The sequence below is a fragment of the Arachis hypogaea genome, chromosome 20 (genome assembly GCF_003086295.3).
Source record: "Arachis hypogaea cultivar Tifrunner chromosome 20, arahy.Tifrunner.gnm2.J5K5, whole genome shotgun sequence".
Classification (NCBI taxonomy): domain Eukaryota; kingdom Viridiplantae; phylum Streptophyta; class Magnoliopsida; order Fabales; family Fabaceae; genus Arachis; species Arachis hypogaea.
In genome coordinates, this window is record NC_092055.1 from 27,487,645 (window position 1) to 27,506,124 (window position 18,480).

General features: G+C 36.7%; 1 non-coding gene across 1 annotated transcript; it reads right to left on the reverse strand.

The window, feature by feature from the left end:
* Window positions 1-1,790: 1,790 nt before the first annotated feature.
* LOC112788311 (small nucleolar RNA R71) lies at window positions 1,791-1,896 on the reverse strand. Its single transcript, XR_003195679.1, has one exon. It is a non-coding gene; the product is annotated as a small nucleolar RNA R71 (small nucleolar RNA).
* Window positions 1,897-18,480: the final 16,584 nt, after the last annotated feature.

Sequence of the window (18,480 nt, forward strand, 5' to 3'; positions counted from 1 at the left end):
AAAACAATTTCTCCTAAACTTCTAATTATCTGGAGTTAATGTGATACGTGACATATAATCCTTTTATATTTGGGTAATTAGAGTTTCTGTGGCACATAAACTAGAATTGAACTTCATCCTCTAATTGGAATTAAGTGACCAAGAAATTGGTGGTTGATGAAAGTTAGAGTAGACTCAGAAGATCTAAGGATTTAGGGCTTAGTCATATATAGTTTGCCATAAATTAAATCTTGCATGATTAAAATAGTTAGTAAGAAAAGCCAATCCTAAAAATAGATATCTCTAAAGCCTTAACTGTTTCTCCATATTTTACTCCCAACTTATTTACCTGCCTGTCTTCAAACTCTGAATTTACGGTTTAATGCTCTTTGAATACCAAAACACTCTTTTCTGTTTGTCTGACTAAGCCAATTACTCAACCATTGTTGCTTGATCCATCAATCCTCGTGGAATCGACCCTCACTCACCTGAGGTATTACTTGGCACGACCCGGTGTACTTGTCGGTTAGTTTGTGGGTTATAAATTTCGCACTAAATTTTTGACACCGTTGCCGGGGATTGATTGTGATTAACAACTAATCGTTGTTTGATTGCTTAGATTAGATAATTTTTCATTTAATTGATTTTATTTTAGTATTATTAGTTTTTATTTTTCATTTTTTTTCCTTTAATTTTTTTCTTTCTATTCGTTCATCAAGCCCCTGTCTTCGTTTCATTTTTTCTTATTTCTTTAACGTCAATTGTGATTGTTTCCACCTTCTTTCGTTTCTTTTTTTTTATTTTAGTTTATTTTCATTTTCTTTTTTATTTTCTTTTCATATTTTTATTTTTTTCCTTATTTTATTAGTCTCATTTAAATTTTAAGCTTTGTTATTTTCGAAAAAAATATAAAATAAAAAATATATATAATTAAATTAACACTAATATTTTCCTCTTTTTTTCGTTAGCACCCCCTCCCCAGTTTCGTTTTCTTTCTCTTTTCTTTTATTATTTGGTTAAAAAAATAAATAAATAAATAAATTAGTACTAATATTTTTTTTATTTCTGAAATTAAGTTTGGTGTCTCCTAGTTATTTTTATTTTAATTTTTTTGTTTATTTTTTTATTTTATTTTTTTAATTTTCAAAATTTTTGGGCTTTAATTATTTAGTTGTTTTATTTTATTTTTTTTACACAGGTTACCTCACTGGGAATTCTCTCCGCTCTAACGTAGAGATTTCCATCTTTTTTTGTCTTCTGTCTATTTATGAGCAGGAACAGGGACAAGGAACCTCTATTAGACTTTGATCCTGAACCTGAAAGGACTTTGAGGCGGCGTTTGCAACAAGCAAGACTTTACAAGGTTGCAGAGTCCACTATGGATCATAATAATAATGCTGTTAATGCCAATGTGACAAATTCAGTTGAGAATGAGCAACCTAGAAGAGTACTTGGCTCTTACACTACTCCTACTGCAGATCTTTATGGAAAAAGCATTGTGGTGCCTCCTATAGCTGCAAACAACTTTGAGTTGAAGCCTCAACTTGTCACTCTTGTGCAACAAAATTGCCAGTATCATGGACTTCCTCAGGAAGACCCGAATCAATTTATTTCTGATTTTTTGCAGATTTGTGATACTGTGTAGACCAATGGAGTAAATCCTAAGGTATACAGACTCATGCTCTTTCCGTTTGCTGTGAAGGATAGAGCAAAACTGTGGTTAGATTCTCAACCCAAGGAGAGTCTGGACACTTAGGACAAGGTTGTCACTGAATTTCTGACTAAATTTTTTCCACCTCAAAAGCTTACTAAGCTAAGGGTGGAGGTTCAGACTTTCAGACAGAAAGAGGGTGAGACTCTTTATGAAGCTTGGGAGAGATTCAAGCTACTTACTAGGCAATGCCCTCCGGACATGTTCTCTAGATGGACTCAGCTCGATATCTTTTATGAGGGCTTATGTGAAATGTCCAAGATGCACTTGGGTAATTCTGCAGGTGGTTCTTTGCACATGAAGAAGACACCAGAGGAGACTATTGAGCTTATTGAGTTGGTTGCTAACAACCAATACTTATATTCCTCCAACAGAAATCCTTTGCACTCTGAGACCTCTCAGAAGAGAGGCGTGTTGGAAGTGGAAGCTGTTAATGCTCTTCTTGCTCAGAACAAGCTTATGACTCAGCAAATAAATCTACTTACTCAACGGTTGAGTGGGATGCAAGTTTCAGCTGTCAACACTCAGAATGCTCCCCAAGAAGCCTCTTATGACATGACATGTAATTTTATGCAAAAGAAAAATTATGATTATGCTCAATTTTCTTCTGAACAGGTCAATTACATGGGGAGTGCTCCTAGAAATCCCAATAATGATCCCTATTCTAAGACTTACAATCAGGGGTGGAGAAATCATCCAAATTTTGGGTGGAGAGAGCAACCTCAAAGGCCACAAAATTTTAATAATAATTCTCAGGGTAATTTTCAACAGAATAATTTTAATAACCACCAGTTTCAATCATCTCAGCAAGCAACTTCTCAGCCCCAGCAGAATAATGATTTGGAAGCAATATTAGCAAGTTTTAGACAAAAAACTAGAGCATCAATCAAGAAATTGGAGATTCAGATGGGTCAATTAGCCACAAAAGTTAATGAAATTGATTAGAGGACCAGTAATAGCCTTCCTGGTAACACAATTCCAAATCCAAGAGAGGAATGCAAGGCTATTACCTTGATAAGTGGACAAGTGGCAAGTACGGAAGCACAAGTTAATGAGGAGCCAGTTGAGAAAGAAGCTCCAGAGGAGAAGAAGGAAGGAGTAGAGCACGTCCCTCCAAAGCGTGCGGACAACCTATTCCCAGACTCTCTTGACACTTATCCTATATTGCCAAAGGCTCCTGAGTACAAGCCTAAAATGCCATATCCTCAAAGACTTCAAAAGGAGACCAAGGACAAGCAGTTTTCGAAGTTTTTGGAAGTCTTCAGAAAGTTGCAAATCAATATTCTTTTTGCTGAGATTTTGGAGCAAATGTCTCTCTATGTCAAGTTCATGAAGGAGCTGTTGTCAAAGAAGAAGTCTTTAAAGGGAGATAAGACAGTGGTCCTGACTAAGGAATGTAGTGCCATCATTCAGAATAACTTGCCAAGGAAGATGTCGGATCCAGAGAGCTTTCAAATTCCATGCACCATTGGGAGCACAACCTTTGAGAAAGCATTATGTGATCTGGGAGCAAGCATCAATTTAATGCCCTTGTCTGTGATGAAAAAGTTGTAAATCCAAGAGGCACAACCCATAAGGATAGCATTACAGATGGCAGACAAATCTATAAAGCCTGCATACGGATTAGTGAAGAATATCTTGGTCAAAGTGGGTAAGTTCTTCCTCCCAGCAGATTTTGTGATTCATGACACAGGGGAGGATGAGAATGCCTCTATAATTCTGGGAAGACTGATAAACCACTATTTTATGGTTTATCTTGTGCTTAATTGAGTGGTTTTTATCTACTCTTTACCCACTTATTCATACTATTTGCATGGTTTTACATTTGCCTTCCTAATTATGTGCTTTGATTGAAAACATGCTTCTTTGATCTTATATTTGCTTATTATTAATCCTCTCTTATTACCATTAGATGCCTTGATATGTGTGTTAAGTGTTTTCAGATATTATAAGGCGGGAATGGCTTGGAGGATGGAAAGGAAGCATGCAAAAGTGGAAGGAATACAAGAAGTTGGAGAAATTGCTAAGTTGTCCAGCCTGACCTCTCTGCACTCAAATGGCTATAACTTTAGCTACAGAGGTCCAAACGATGCGGTTCCAGTTGCGTTGGAAAGCTAACGTCCGGGGCTTCAATTTGATATATAATATGCTACAGTTCCCCTGACGCTAGGTGACGCGATCGCGTGATCAATGCGGCCGCGTCGCAATGACGAAAAACCAGCGTGGCAAAATTCGAACCCAGCGAATTCTGGACTGTTTTTGACCCAGTTCTCGGCCCAGAAAATACAGATTAGAGGCTATAAAGTGGGGAATTGCATCCATTTATGAGGAGGCTCTCATATTCATAATTTTAGGAGTAGATGTAGTTTTTAGAGAGAGAGGTTATCTCCTCTCTCTTAGGATTAGGATTTAGGATTTCTCTTAGTTTTAGGAGTGACTCTCAATCCCAGGTTCTTTATTTTTATTTAATTTATGAACTCTTTCATGTTACATATAATTTTCTTAATTAATGTTATTTGAGGTATTTCAATTCATGATTACTTTCTTTTATTTACATGATTACTGCTTCCCATCTGAAGACATTTTTATTTCAGTAAATTTACTATTTTCTTCCTTTTGGCTTTGGTCAAATAATTGGTAACCCTTGAGTTATCAAACTCATTGTTGATTGAAAATTGGAATTCATCCACCTAACTTACCTTCATAGTTAGAGGTTAACAAAGTGGGAGAAGAATCTAATTCTCATTACAATTGATAAGGATAACCAGGATAGGACTTCCAGTTCACATACCTTGCCAAGAGTTTATTTTACAGTTATTTATTTATTTTTATTGCTTGAAAATATACCTGTGCGCATTGCCCAAACTCCAAATTTCTCAAAACCCCAAATTTACAATCTCCATAACCAATAATAAAAACATACTTCCCTGCAATTCCTTGAGAAGACGACCCGAGGTTTAAATATTTGGTTATCAATTTTAAAAAGGGGTTTGTTACTTGTGACAACCAAAACGTTTGTACGAAGGGATTTCTGTTGGTTTAGAGACTATATCTACAACGCGACTGTTTTTATGACATTCTTTACTGGCAAAAAATCTTGACGTCAAAATGGCGCCGTTGTCGGGGAATTGCAAACGTGTGCCTTATTATTGGTTATTGTAAATATTTTTTATTTTTGCTTGTTTATTTGTTTTTATTTTTGTTTTTATTTTTGCTTTTTCATAAATTAAGAGGTTATTGGTTTTTATTACAAAATTTTTCAAAAATTTGTTCTTAGTGTTCATCTTGATCTTCAAGTTGTTCTTCACGTTCATCTTGACCTTCAAGCTGTTCTTAGTTGTTTTCTTCATTTTGATCTAAAAATTTGAAATTTGGTGTCATTTTATTGTTTTTCTCTTTCCTCATTAAATTCAAAAATATTTTTAATTAATTTTTTTTGAAAAAAAAAATTTCAGATTTTTATTTTTAAAATTTTTATCTTATCTTATCTTATTTCAAAAATCAAATTTCAAAATTCAAATTTAAAAATTTTCAAATTTCAAATTTCAAATTTCAAAATTTTAAATTTCAAATTTAAAAATTTAATTTTCAAATTCAAAATTTAAATAACCTTTTAATTTAAATTTATTTTTATTTTAATTTTTAATTTTTATTTGCTACTATGAACTCTCACCCCTTTGGCTATGAGTCTGGTTACAATAATGTTGCAGGAAGAAGAAATTACAATGAGAACAGGCATCAAGGTTGGAACAATCAAATATGGGATGAGCCAGAAGGATTTAATCAACCCTCATGGCAACAACCACCTCCAATGGACTATCAACAACCACCACCATATGCCTATGGACCCTTTCCTCAACATGACTTTGGACCACCATACTCACAAGCCCCTTTCCACCATTCACCTCCATATGATCCTAACCCACATCCACCATACCAACCACCTTATGAACCAAATGAACCATACATAGATCCACCCCAAACCTCCATGGAGAAAGCACTTGCCGATCTAAACTCTACTATACAAGCTCTCTTCACCCAAATCAGACCACCAAATACCTTCAACAATCAACCCTCAAGCTCTAGTGCACTTCCTTGTCAACCACAGAATAATCTCTCCATCCTATCACCACCATCCATGGAAGAGCACCCACATCCATCAATCCAAGAGCAAGATGATCCTAATTATGCTATTGATATGGAACAGGAAAGAAGGAATCATCTTCGCGAATCCATACTTCATAAAGAGCTAGAGGAGGCCCTACGGGTAAGGGTAGGAGAGACCCTTGAAGATGAAAGAATAGTTGAAAGGAGTTGTCATAGAAAGAAAATCATCGAGGATGAGTACGATTTTATACTTAAACAACTGGACAAAGCAGTAATTATTAAAAAGGAAGAAGTGGTTGCAGACTTAAGAGATGCTGTACCTCCATTGGAAAGTCCAGTCACAGACCCTACTTCCACAGTGTTTGATGTTGATGTTGAGAAGAGCGTACAACCTCCAAGGCAGATCATGGTTGAAGATTTTGTAGAGGTTGATCAAGAGGTAGAAGATGTCAAAGAAGAGCACAAGGGAGTGGAGCTTGAAATTACCTTGCCAAAGTTGTTGGAAACCCCTCCTCCTAAGTTGCCATCATCCTTCACAACATTCAAGTGGGTAAAATTCATATCCATAGCTTTCTAATTCCACTTGAATATGGGCTACTGGAGACAGATGGTCAACTTAGAGCTCTTTGTGGCATTAAGAGTAAGAGGAAGATGGCCAGTGATAAGAATTGTCAAGCAAGGTTCATTATGGTTGGAAGCTTTAAGTTTAAATGCAAAGGTTGGTATAAAACTCAACTGAATGGGTCTAGGAAGCCGTTTGGATGTCTCAGTGAGAATTCCGACTGTTCACCACCCAAGTGGAAAAATGATGATCAACAAGAAGATGGGTGCAAAGACAAGGTCTGGGACCCCGGAATTCATCCCAGAAATCAACACTCTTGGGGCCTTGTCACTTGCTTTAACTTGCTTGAAGGCTTTCTGCGCCTAGTTTGGGACCCCGGAGGTTACTGTAATCACAAACACTGGTGGAGATTCCTGGATGAGTTCAAGCATAAGCCACCATAACAGGGTGCTCACCAAATGTCCAACTTAAGGACTTTAACTAAAAGTGCTAGGTGGGAGAGAACCCACCATGGTATGATCGTCCTTTTTCATTTTTATTTAGTTTTATTTATTTTTGAATTTTATTTTATTTTGTTATATTGAACCTGGAGTTTTTCATCACATTCATATTAACACTGCATTCTGCATTTTTCAGATTACAAAAAAAAAAAAAAGCGAGCACGCGACGCGACCGCATCAGCGACGCGTCCGCGTCGCAAGGAGATGGGAGACAATATTAATATGAATAGAGAGTTTCGCAGGAGCAGCGCTGGAGGCGTGCTAATGGCACAAATCACCCCACGCGACCACGTCACTGACGCGACCGCGTCATATGGGAATCATGGCCTCCCACGCGACCGCGTCACCCACGCGGCCGCGTGACCTGAAAATCGACGTCAACCGGGTGCATGGCCGAAAGTTGAGCTGGAGTTGGGCTGGACTCGTGCTGGAAGCCCAAGCCTCACCACGCGAACGCGTGGCCCACGCGTCCGCGTCATATCCCCATGATGGCCACTCACGCGATCGCGTCACCCAGAATTTTGGCAAAAAGAATTTCGAACAGAGAGTTGCGCAACCGCGAGGCTGCACTCGCGCCAATCGCACAATACCGGCCACGCGATCGCGTGACCCACGCGTCCGCGTCACCTAACCTTCTTGCGCACCACGCGACCGCATCACTCACGCGTCCGCGTCACAAGCGACGCACAGAATATCCAGATCAGCCAATTTTCTTATCTTTTCATCTCTAATCCTTATTTTTTATCTTTTCTTATTTCTTTCTTCTTCCTTTCTTATCTTCTTTCCCTTCTCATTCTTCTTATTTTTCTTTTTATTTTATTTTAATTTATTTGCATACTTTCATTCATTGCATTATTTTCATTGGTGTTAGAAATTTCTTTGGGTCATTATTTCTATATTTTACTTGTGGATTATTAGAGGAATTATTTGACAATTATATATATTTTTATTTTTAAAGGGTTGCTTGCATGTTCAATTTATTATTTTCGTTAGCTTATTTACCATGCATGCTATGTGTTTGTGTAAAAGCTCATATGGCATCATGCACTTCTCTATTTTACTTTATACTATTCAATGCTTGCTTTTCATAAACTCCCTTTACTATTGTATTAATTGAAATTAATTGTCAATACAAACATGGTAATTTATTACAAGTAATGCTTGGTCTATGCTACTCATACCCTTTTCCGGCATGCCAATAAACACCTTGCATCCACTTATCTTTCGATGCACTGGCTATTTTTCATTGCTGGCTTTTCACATGTACTCGAGAGCATGTGTTAATGTCAATTACATCCTAATGTGCATCCATCACCACTCTTCCGTTCTCTTCCTTGCTATATATCTATTTGAATTTAATTTACTTTCTCTCCCCTTCTCAGGATGGCCACCAAGGAAGGAAAGGAGAAAGCTACTCCCAAACCGCCGGCAAGGAAAGGAACAAAAAAAAAAAAGAAGCCCAGCTAAGAAACCACAACCCCCATCCACTTGCACATCTTAGCATGCACTGAGGACGGTGCAATCTTTAAGTGTGGGGAGGTCGATACCGATCTCCATGGGTTAGTACTTTCTTGTCTCAACACCAAATTTTTTATTTTATTTGTTTGTTCATTGTTGCATTTGCATATTTGTTTGATTTTTTTTGCATATTTTACCACTAGGTTAAAGTAATATTTTCTTTTTCAAGAAACCTTTTAGAGCATTTCACTAATTTGAATAAAATTTAATGTTACACTTGTTTGAAGAGATATTATACTGGAACATGGTTTAGAACTCGAACACACAAAACCTGTGAGATTTTTGAGCCTATTTGAATTGGTTGCATTTTATCAACCAAAATTTTATTTTAGTGTGTATTTTTCTCTCTAAAATTGTGATCTTTGTCTTGCTTAATTCTATATTTCCATGGTTTGATGTATGCATGCACTTACATGATTGAGGCCTTTGTTTCACTGAGCTTACATACCCATATAGCCTTACCTTTCATTATCCCTTGTAAACCAATTTTGAGCCTATTTTACCCATTTGTTCCTTTTATTTAGCACATCATTTACTCTAAGCGAAAAATAATAATGTCCTTAATTTGAATCCTTGGTTATTAGCTTAGACTAGTGAGAGTGCTTATGATTTAAGTGTGGGAAAATTGGGTTTGGAAATATTTGGTTTGAGAATTGAGTATGTTAGAATTTTCTAAAAATGTGAAAGAAATGTTTAGGACATGTTCATGCATTCAATAAATTAATCATATGCATTGAGAAAAAAAAATAGAAAAAAAAGGGAAAAAAGAAAAAGAGAAGAGCAAATAAGTAAAAGGGGACAAAATGCCCCAAAATATGTGGTGAAAGCAATGCATATGAGTTGTACTTGAAATTAGAATGCATGAATATGTGGGAAACATGGTTAATGAATGGTTAGATGTTGTATTATGATTACATGGATTGTTTAAGTTGGGTGGGAAAAGTTTAAGTTAATTAAGGATTCAGGTTTTAGTCCACTTGACCAAATACAATCCTACCTTGACCCTAACCCCATTACAACCCTTAAAAGACCTCTTGATTTGTGTATCTGTGCATTAAATTTATGTTGATTGTTAGATGAAGAGCAAGCCTTAGAAAGCAAGGTTAGTAGAGAATTGAGAGAATCGAACCTTAAACACTTGAGTGATTAGAGTGTATACACTACCAGTGAGGGTTCGATGCTCAATTCCTTGTTCCCTGCTTTCATGAGCTATTTTCTTCTTGCAAGTCTATTTGTACTTCATTTTCATGATTTGAATTAGTGAAATCCAGTTCATATTTCCTCTTGAAAGATTTGTTTATTTTTAACCAAGTAGGTAGAAACATTTTGCATGTAGTTACATTCATAGGTTGCATTTCATACATTCTATCATCCCTCTTCATCTTTATAGCTTCTCTTGAGCTTAGCATGAGGACATGCTAATGTTTAAGTGTGGGGAGGTTGATAAACCACTATTTTATGGTTTATCTTGTACTCAATTGAGTGATTTTTATCTACTCTTTACCCACTTATTCATACTATTTGCATGGTTTTACATTTGCCTTCCTAATTATGTGCTTTGATTGAAAACATGCTTCTTTGATCTTATATTTGCTTATTATTAATCCTCTCTTATTACCATTAGATGCCTTGATATATGTGTTAAGTGTTTTCAGATATTATAAGGCAGGAATGGCTTGGAGGATGGAAAGGAAGCATGCAAAAGTGGAAGGAATACAAGAAGTTGGAGAAATTGCTAAGCTGTCCAGCCTGACCTCTCTGCACTCAAATGGCTATAACTTTAGCTACAGAGATCCAAACGACACAGTTCCAGTTGCGTTGGAAAGCAAACGTCCGGGGCTTCGATTTGATATATAATATGTTATAGTTCCCCTGACGGTAGGCGACGCGATCGCGTGATCCATGTGGCTGCGTCGCAATGACGAAAAACCAGCGTGGCAAAATTCGAACCCAGCGAATTCTGGACTGTTTTTGACCCAGTTCTCGGCCCAGAAAATACAGATTAGAGGCTATAAAGTGGGGGATTGCATCCATTCATGAGGAGGCTCTCATATTCATAATTTTAGGAGTATATGTAGTTTTTAGAGAGAGAGGTTCTCTTCTCTTTCTTAGGATTAGGATTTAGGATTTCTCTTAGTTTTAGGAGTGACTCTCAATCCCAGGTTCTTTATTTTTATTTAATTTATGAACTCTTTCATGTTACATATAATTTTCTTAATTAATGTTATTTGAGGTATTTCAATTCATGATTACTTTCTTTTATTTACATGATTACTGCTTCCCATCTGAAGACATTTTTATTTCAGTAAATTTACTATTTTCTTCCTTTTGGCTTTGGTCAAATAATTGGTAACCCTTGAGTTATCAAACTCATTGTTGATTGAAAATTGGAATTCATCCACCTAACTTACCTTCATAGTTAGAGGTTAACAAAGTGGGAGAAGAATCCAATTCTCATTACAATTGATAAGGATAACCAGGATAGGACTTCCAGTTCACATACCTTGCCAAGAGTTTATTTTACAGTTATTTATTTATTTTTATTGCTTGAAAATATACCTGTGCGCATTGCCCAAACTCCAAATTTCTCAAAACCCCAAATTTACAATCTCCATAACCAATAATAAGAACATACTTCCCTGCAATTCCTTGAGAAGACGACCCGAGGTTTAAATACTCGGTTATCAATTTTAAAAAGGGGTTTGTTACTTGTGACAACCAAAACGTTTGTACGAAGGGATTTCTGTCAGTTTAGAGACTATATCTACAACGTGACTGTTTTTATGACATTCTTTACTGGCAAAAAACCTAACGTCAAAGACCCTTCCTAGAAACTGGGAGAGCACTAATTGATGTAGAAGTGGGTGAATTAGTGCTTAGAGTGTATGATGAGCAACTAGTCTTTCACGTCTTCAAAGATATACATTCAGCAGGTGAAGAAGAGAGGTGCATGCACACTGAGCTTATTGATCCAAACCTTCAAGAATCCCCTGATGATGCATAGCAGAAATTGCAGCTCAAACCTCCTTTAGTGACAACCAATAAAATTTCTCCTAACATCAAACCTAAGTTTGATGTCGGGAATGCATCATCCACCAAGGAGGAGGTCCCCAAAAAGAAGAAAGTGCCCAGGGGATAGAGAAACAAAAAGATCCCCACTAAAGATTTCTCCCCAGAAATGAAGGTGGTGTTAACTAACAATCCAGTGTGGATTTATACAGTAAACAGAATCCTCTCTCTGGAGCATATTGAGCTAATTTATGGAGACACAGGAAAGAAGTTCAAAGTAAGGGGTGAAGAGCTGAGCCCCTATGATCCTCCTCCTTAGAGGAGCTGACCGTCAAGCTAGTGACAATAAAGAAACACTTGTCGAGAGGCAACCCGATAATTTCGTATCCTTAGTTTTTTTTCCGTTGCATTGATTATATTATTTGTTTGATTTTTATTGAGTTTTTACTGTCTTCCTTTGTTTTACGTATGTTTGATCATGCAGAATTTTTTAGAACAGGAACCGGACACTTAGAAAAATTTTTAAACACTCTGAAAGATATTGAGTCTGCCAACTCCACGCTGAATTTGGAATTTTCCAAATTCAACGTGGAATATGCATAATAGCTGAACAAAAAGCACGGTAAAGTTCACGCTAAACTTGAGATTTTCCAAGTTTAGCGTGGAGAACGACGTAACAAGGAGCAAAATCAAGCAAAAGTTCACACTGAACTTGATCCTTTGCAAGTTCAACGTGGAGAAGAACGCATGCATTCGAAGGCTGCAGCGCTGAACTTACCTCTCATCGAGTTCAGCATGGAATCATATCACATTACCAAATTCCCTGATCCTCTTCCTTTTTCAGCTACCCCTTTATATAACACACACACACACATACATATATATATATATATATATATATATATATATATATATATATATATATATATATATATATATATATATATATATATATACCCTTATATTTATACATATACGCCCTTCCCCCTATATATGTATACGTAACCCCTCTCCCCACCCCCCCTCTTATCTACACATAATATATATATATATATATATATACACACACACACACGTAACCCCCTCCCTTATATATAAATAAAATAAATTAATAAATAAATAATTATATATATATATAAATAAAATATAAAAAAATCACAAATTTAAATAAAATAAAATAAAATTAAAACTATATATATATATATATATATTTTAATTATTTTAATCTCTCTTGTCCTTTTATTATTTTATTTTTTTACACTAATATTTGTTTTTACTCTTCCGTCTGTCTTTTTATGTCCCTCTCTGTTTTTAGTTCTTCTTTACTTGAGGACAAGCAAGCTTTTAAGTTTGGTGTTGTCGTTTCGCTTGTGAATTTTCTGTTTATTTTAATGACACCAAAGGGAGGCGAATCATCTCCACGGAGGAGCACAGCCAGAAGAATGAGATGGCCACTAGGATAACTGAGGTGGTTCAGTTCCTTTCATTCTATATTTTCTCCCGTTCTTATTATGTTATATTCCTATTTTCAGCTATTTTTTTTTATTGCATGATCAATTGTTATTTCAATTCCTAGGTTTTAGTTTAATTTACTGTCTATTTTATTATTTGATTTCTTTTTATGCTAAAAAAGAATGTCTCATGTATTGCTCATTGAGCTTGAAAATCAAAAGAAAAGAAAGAAGTGATGTAATGCATGAAAAGAGTGAGTTTATATCTAAGATTAATCATATTTACTTAAATGTGGTGGTGTTATTTGTAATTCTGAATGAATGACATGAACAGAGCATATTTGAATTTGAATAAAGGGATGTTGATGTATGAGGAACAGGGATTTAGAGAATTACTATGACTTCTGTGAAATAAACAAAAAAAATTTAATCCTTGAAGCAAAAAAGACAGCAAAATAAACATAAAAGCAAGGTCCAAGGCTCTGAGCATCAATGACTAGGGAGTCTGAAATAATCAAAAGCTCAAAGAGTTGTTTTCCTAGTCATATGCTTGTGGTATTCTTGTTTCAAGTAACCTTTGAGACAGAATATTTAGAGTCGTGACCAAATGCATTCAGCAGAGTATGCCAAAGGCATTGAGCACCACTATCTGGGAGACACTGAAAGAGCAACCAAAACTTAGAAAGAGTTCCCCAGTCAAGTGCTTGTGGTGTTTCTATGTCAAGTAAAGTTTGAGACAAAACATTTAAAGTCACGGCTAGGCTCAAGGTGTGAAGCACCAAAGAAAAGAGAATTAAAGTAAATTCTGCAGTGTTCAAGGATTAAACTGGAGTATAAAGATCAGAGAATTCATAATATGATATGGATTCCTAATTCCGAATGACACTGACATAGCTCTGATTCAAAGGAGAGTGAGATGCCAAAACTGTTCAGAGCTACAATGAATAAACCCCATTTTTAAGAATAGGCTTGAGCATGACTAAACTCTCACTTCTCATGCAAATTCACATCTTAATCATGCACTTATTTTGGTTGCTTGAGGACAAGCAACAATTCAAGTTTGGTGTTGTGATGCGTGAGCATCTTATCTATCTTTTCCTTGTGAATTTGTACTTGAACTGCTAAGTTAAATCAAAATTTAAATATCTTTTAGTCACTATGGATGCTTCTTTGAGTTGTGCACAATTCTATTTATTTCAGGTAGCATCCGGAGGGATTTGACGGAATTTTGTAGCAGAAAAGGGAGAAAGCAAATGATGCTGTCAATCCTAACCTCCTTGCACTCAAATTGGAATAACTTGAGCTACAGAGGTCCAATTGACGTGATTCTAGCGGTATTCGAAAGTTAACTTCCAGAGCTTTCCAATGATATATAATAGTGCACATTTCTTCTCCAGAAACCTCTACATCCTCCACGTTGAACTTGGTTTCTGCCAAGTTCAGCGTGGATTGGAGAACTTCCAGGGAAGAACTTGCTGCCTTCTCCTTGCTAAACTTGGGAAAAGCCAAGTTCAGCGTGGATTCAAAGGAACACGCTGAAGCACTTGTTGCCTTCTCCACGTTGAACTTGGAAAAAGCCAAGTTCAGCGTGGAGCTTAATGAATCCAATGGTCCCCACACTCCTCAAGCCCTGCACGGATCAATCAAATTAATTTTGATTCAACTTTTATTTTATTTACAATTAGGAAAAGATATTATTTTAGTTTTAGAAAATATATTTTACATTAATTAGGATTAGATATAAAAGGGAAAAAAATCAGCCCTTCGGGCCTTCTCTTCTCTTCTATCTCATTCCACAATTTACAGTTTTTCAGAATCCTAGTTTTCTCTCTGAACCATGAGCAACTAAACCGCCATTGTTAAGGTTAGGAGATCTGTCTATTTGTATGGATTGATTCTATTGCTTTTCTATTTTAATTAATGTACTGATTTATAATTCAAGAATTATTTTTGTTCTTTATCTTATGAATTTGGGTGAAACGGAAGTATGGCCCTCTTTCTAATTGAGTTCTTGTATAACTTGGAAAAGCTCTTTACTTGAACAACAGCTTGAAAACAATTTCTCCTAAACTTCTAATTATCTGGAGTTAATGGGATACGTGACGTATAATCCTTTTATATTTGGGTAATTAGATTTTCTGTGGTACATAAACTAGAATTGAACTTCATCCTCTAATTGGAATTAAGTGACCAAGAAATTGGCGGTTGATGAAAGTTAGAGTAGACTAAAAAGGTCTAAGGAATTAGGGCTTAGTCATATATAGTTTTCCATGAATTAAATCTTGCATGATTAAAATAGTTAGTAAGAAAAGTCAATCCGGAAAATAGATATCTCTAAAGCCTTAACTGTTTCTCCATATTTTACTCCCAACTTATTTACCTGCCTGTCTTCAAACTCTGAATTTACGGTTTAATGCTCTTTGAATACCAAAACACTCTTTTTTGTTTGTCTGACTAAGCCAATTACTCAACCATTGTTGCTTGATCTATCAATCCTCGTGGGATCGACCCTCACTCACCTGAGGTATTACTTGGTACGACCCGGTGCACTTGCCAGTTAGTTTGTGGGTTATAAATTCTGCACCAAATGCACCTATAGCTAATTATCTAGTTAGCCATACTTTCCCTCCTAATTTTAATAAGCATCAGAGAGACAAGCTGAAAAGCGAGTCCAAATATTATATATGGGATGACCCATATTTATGGAGGTATGGTGCTGACCAGATAATTAGAAGGTGTGTGCCTCAATCAGAATTCCAGTCCATTTTTGAGGCCTGCCACTCTTCTGAGAGTGGAGGACATTTTGGCCCTCAAAGAACAGCTAGAAAAATTTTAGACTGTGGATTCTGGTGGCCCACTCTTTTTAAAGATGCGGCTACCTTTTGTAAATCCTGTCCCCCATGCCAAAGGTTTGGTAATATATCCAAGAGGGATGAGATGCCCCAACAGATTATGCTATTCTGTGAAATTTTTTATGTTTGGGGCATTGACTTCATGGGTCCATTCTCAAACTCTGGTGGTTTCTTATATATACTGTTAGCTGTAGATTATGTTTCTAAATGGGTGGAAGCAATTACTACCTGTACTGATGATGCTAACACTGTTGTCTCCTTTGTTAGAAACCATATTATCTATCGCTTTGGATCACCACGAGCATTGTTAGCAAAATCGGACCGGACCGGCCGGTTTGACCGGAAAACTGGTGAACCGGACCCTAAATCAGTCCGGTCCGATGATCTGACCGGATGAGGTAACGAATCGGTGCGAACCGGTCAAATCCAAAGTGAACCGGTCAAAACCGGTCAAACTCGGTAAGACCGGTTCGACCGAACCGCTTGAGTTTCAAAATTTTTTTAAAATGTTGAAGTTGGGGTTCGAATCCCCCTCATCTAGAAAAAGCATGATACACACAACCACCAGGCTGTTAAGCTTGTTATCAACATTTATGCAAATTAATATATATATAAATATCTTTCAGCAAATAATTTACTTTTATTTAATTTATTTTAATTTTAGTTATAGACTCATTCATTCTTAAATTAATTATATTTTTATTTAACAATAATTATAAACTCACTTATTTTTTTATAATTATATAATATCTATTAATATTATTTTTCAATAAATACTTGTAGTATATAATAGTATAATAGATATAAACTAATTAATAAATTATTAAAATTCGAAAATAATAGTTATTTTAATATAAAAACAAAATAAAAATATTTATGATAGAGTAAAATTAACAAATTACTTATTGTTCCTGTTTCATATTGTTTTAGAATAGCTAGATATTTTTAAAATGTTAGTAAAAATATGTATTTTAAATTTATGACTATATTTTATTTTTTATTTACATAGAACCGGGTCAATCGGTTCAACCAGTGACCCACCGGTTGAACCAATGACCCAGTGACCCAGTGACCTGACCGGTTCGATCACCGGTTCAGTTCTGACAACTATGACCACGAGCAATCGTGAGTGATCAAGGCACTCACTTCTGTAACAGGAGACTAGTAGGACTACTGAAAAAGCATGGGATCGTTCACAAAGTGGCAACAGCTTACCATCCCCAGACCAATGGGCAAGCAGAGGTGTCTAACAGAGAAATAAAGTGCATTCTGTAGAAGATAGTAAAGCCTCATAGGAAGGACTGGAGCACCAGACTTGTTGATGCGCTCTGGGCGTATCGAACAGTGTACAAGACACCCATTGGGATGAGCCCCTTCCGCTTAGTGTACGGAAAGGCTTGCCACCTTCCAGTAGAGTTGGAACACAAGGCTTTCTGGGTTGTGCGGGAATGCAACATGGGATTTGAGAAAGCTAGTGCTGAAAGGAAGCTGCAACTGGCAGAACTGGAGACCCTTCGACTCGAAGCTTATGACAACGCCAGATTATACAAAGAGAAGATGAAGGCTGTGCATGACAAGCATATTAAGAGAAAAGAGTTTAGACCTGGAGATCTGGTTCTCCTTTACAACTCCAGGCTGAGACTCATGCCAGGAAAGCTGAGATCCAGATGGGAAGGTCCCTATAGAGTAGAGAAGGCAGAGCCATAAGGAGTCTTCCACCTACGTCATCCTTCAAGTTCCAATTGCATCAAGGTCAATGGACATCGCCTAAAACTGTATCATGGTGAGAAGATGAAGGAACACAAAGAGTTAGAGGTCTTCCTCTTGGAGGACCCACCAACAGAAGCAGAATGAGCCTGATGACCGTCCAACTTAAAGACGTAAAAGCAAAGTGCTAGGTGGGAGACAACCCACCATGGTATGATTGTTCTCTTTTCAGTCTTATTTTTATTTTATTTTCTTTTTATTAGTATTCATCCATAATTTCTGTATATTCATTTGCATGTTGCATTCTGCATTTTGCATAAAAAAAAAGAGCACTCGACGCGCAGGCGTCGCTGACGCGTACGCGCCAGATATGAGTGCGAGAATGAGAAGAAATTAACAGAGAGTTGGGCTGGAATGATGCTGGACACATGCCAAGCGCACAAGCGAGATGACGTATACGCGTCCCTCACGCCTGCGCACCATTTGAATATTTGGCACCTCACGCGTACGCGTCAATGACGTGCACGCGTTACACTAGGAAAATCGACGTAAAGAGGTGTCAGGCCGAAAGTTGTGATGGCCTGGTGCGAGAACTGGGCCTAAGGCACAAAGTCACTCACGCGTACGCGTCCCTGACGCGTGCGCGTCATTTTCAAATTTCTGTACACTCATGACGCGCATGTGTCGTATACCATTTTGGCACACACCCCAAGACAAACAGAGAGTTGTGCGTGCGCAACGCTGCCTTCGCGCGAGTAGCACAAGCATGGTCACGCGTGCGCGTCACTTGCGCAACACCATCAGATCCCTGCACCGCCACTTTTCTTATCTTTTCTTTTCTAATCCTAATTTCTTTCTTCTTTCTTCTTTCTTCTTTCTTTCTCTTCTTTCTTCTTTATTCTCCATTCTTTTTTCTCCTTCTTCTTTCTTTACTCTTTTCTTCTTCTTCTTCCCCGTTCCATCATATTTTCTTCACCGTCCATTCTCCATTACCTATCTTTGTCACCTTCTTCTCAAGGTTCTTTCTTTCTATTTTCTTTCTTTCTATTTTCTTTCTTCTATTCTTATTATTTATTTATTTTTG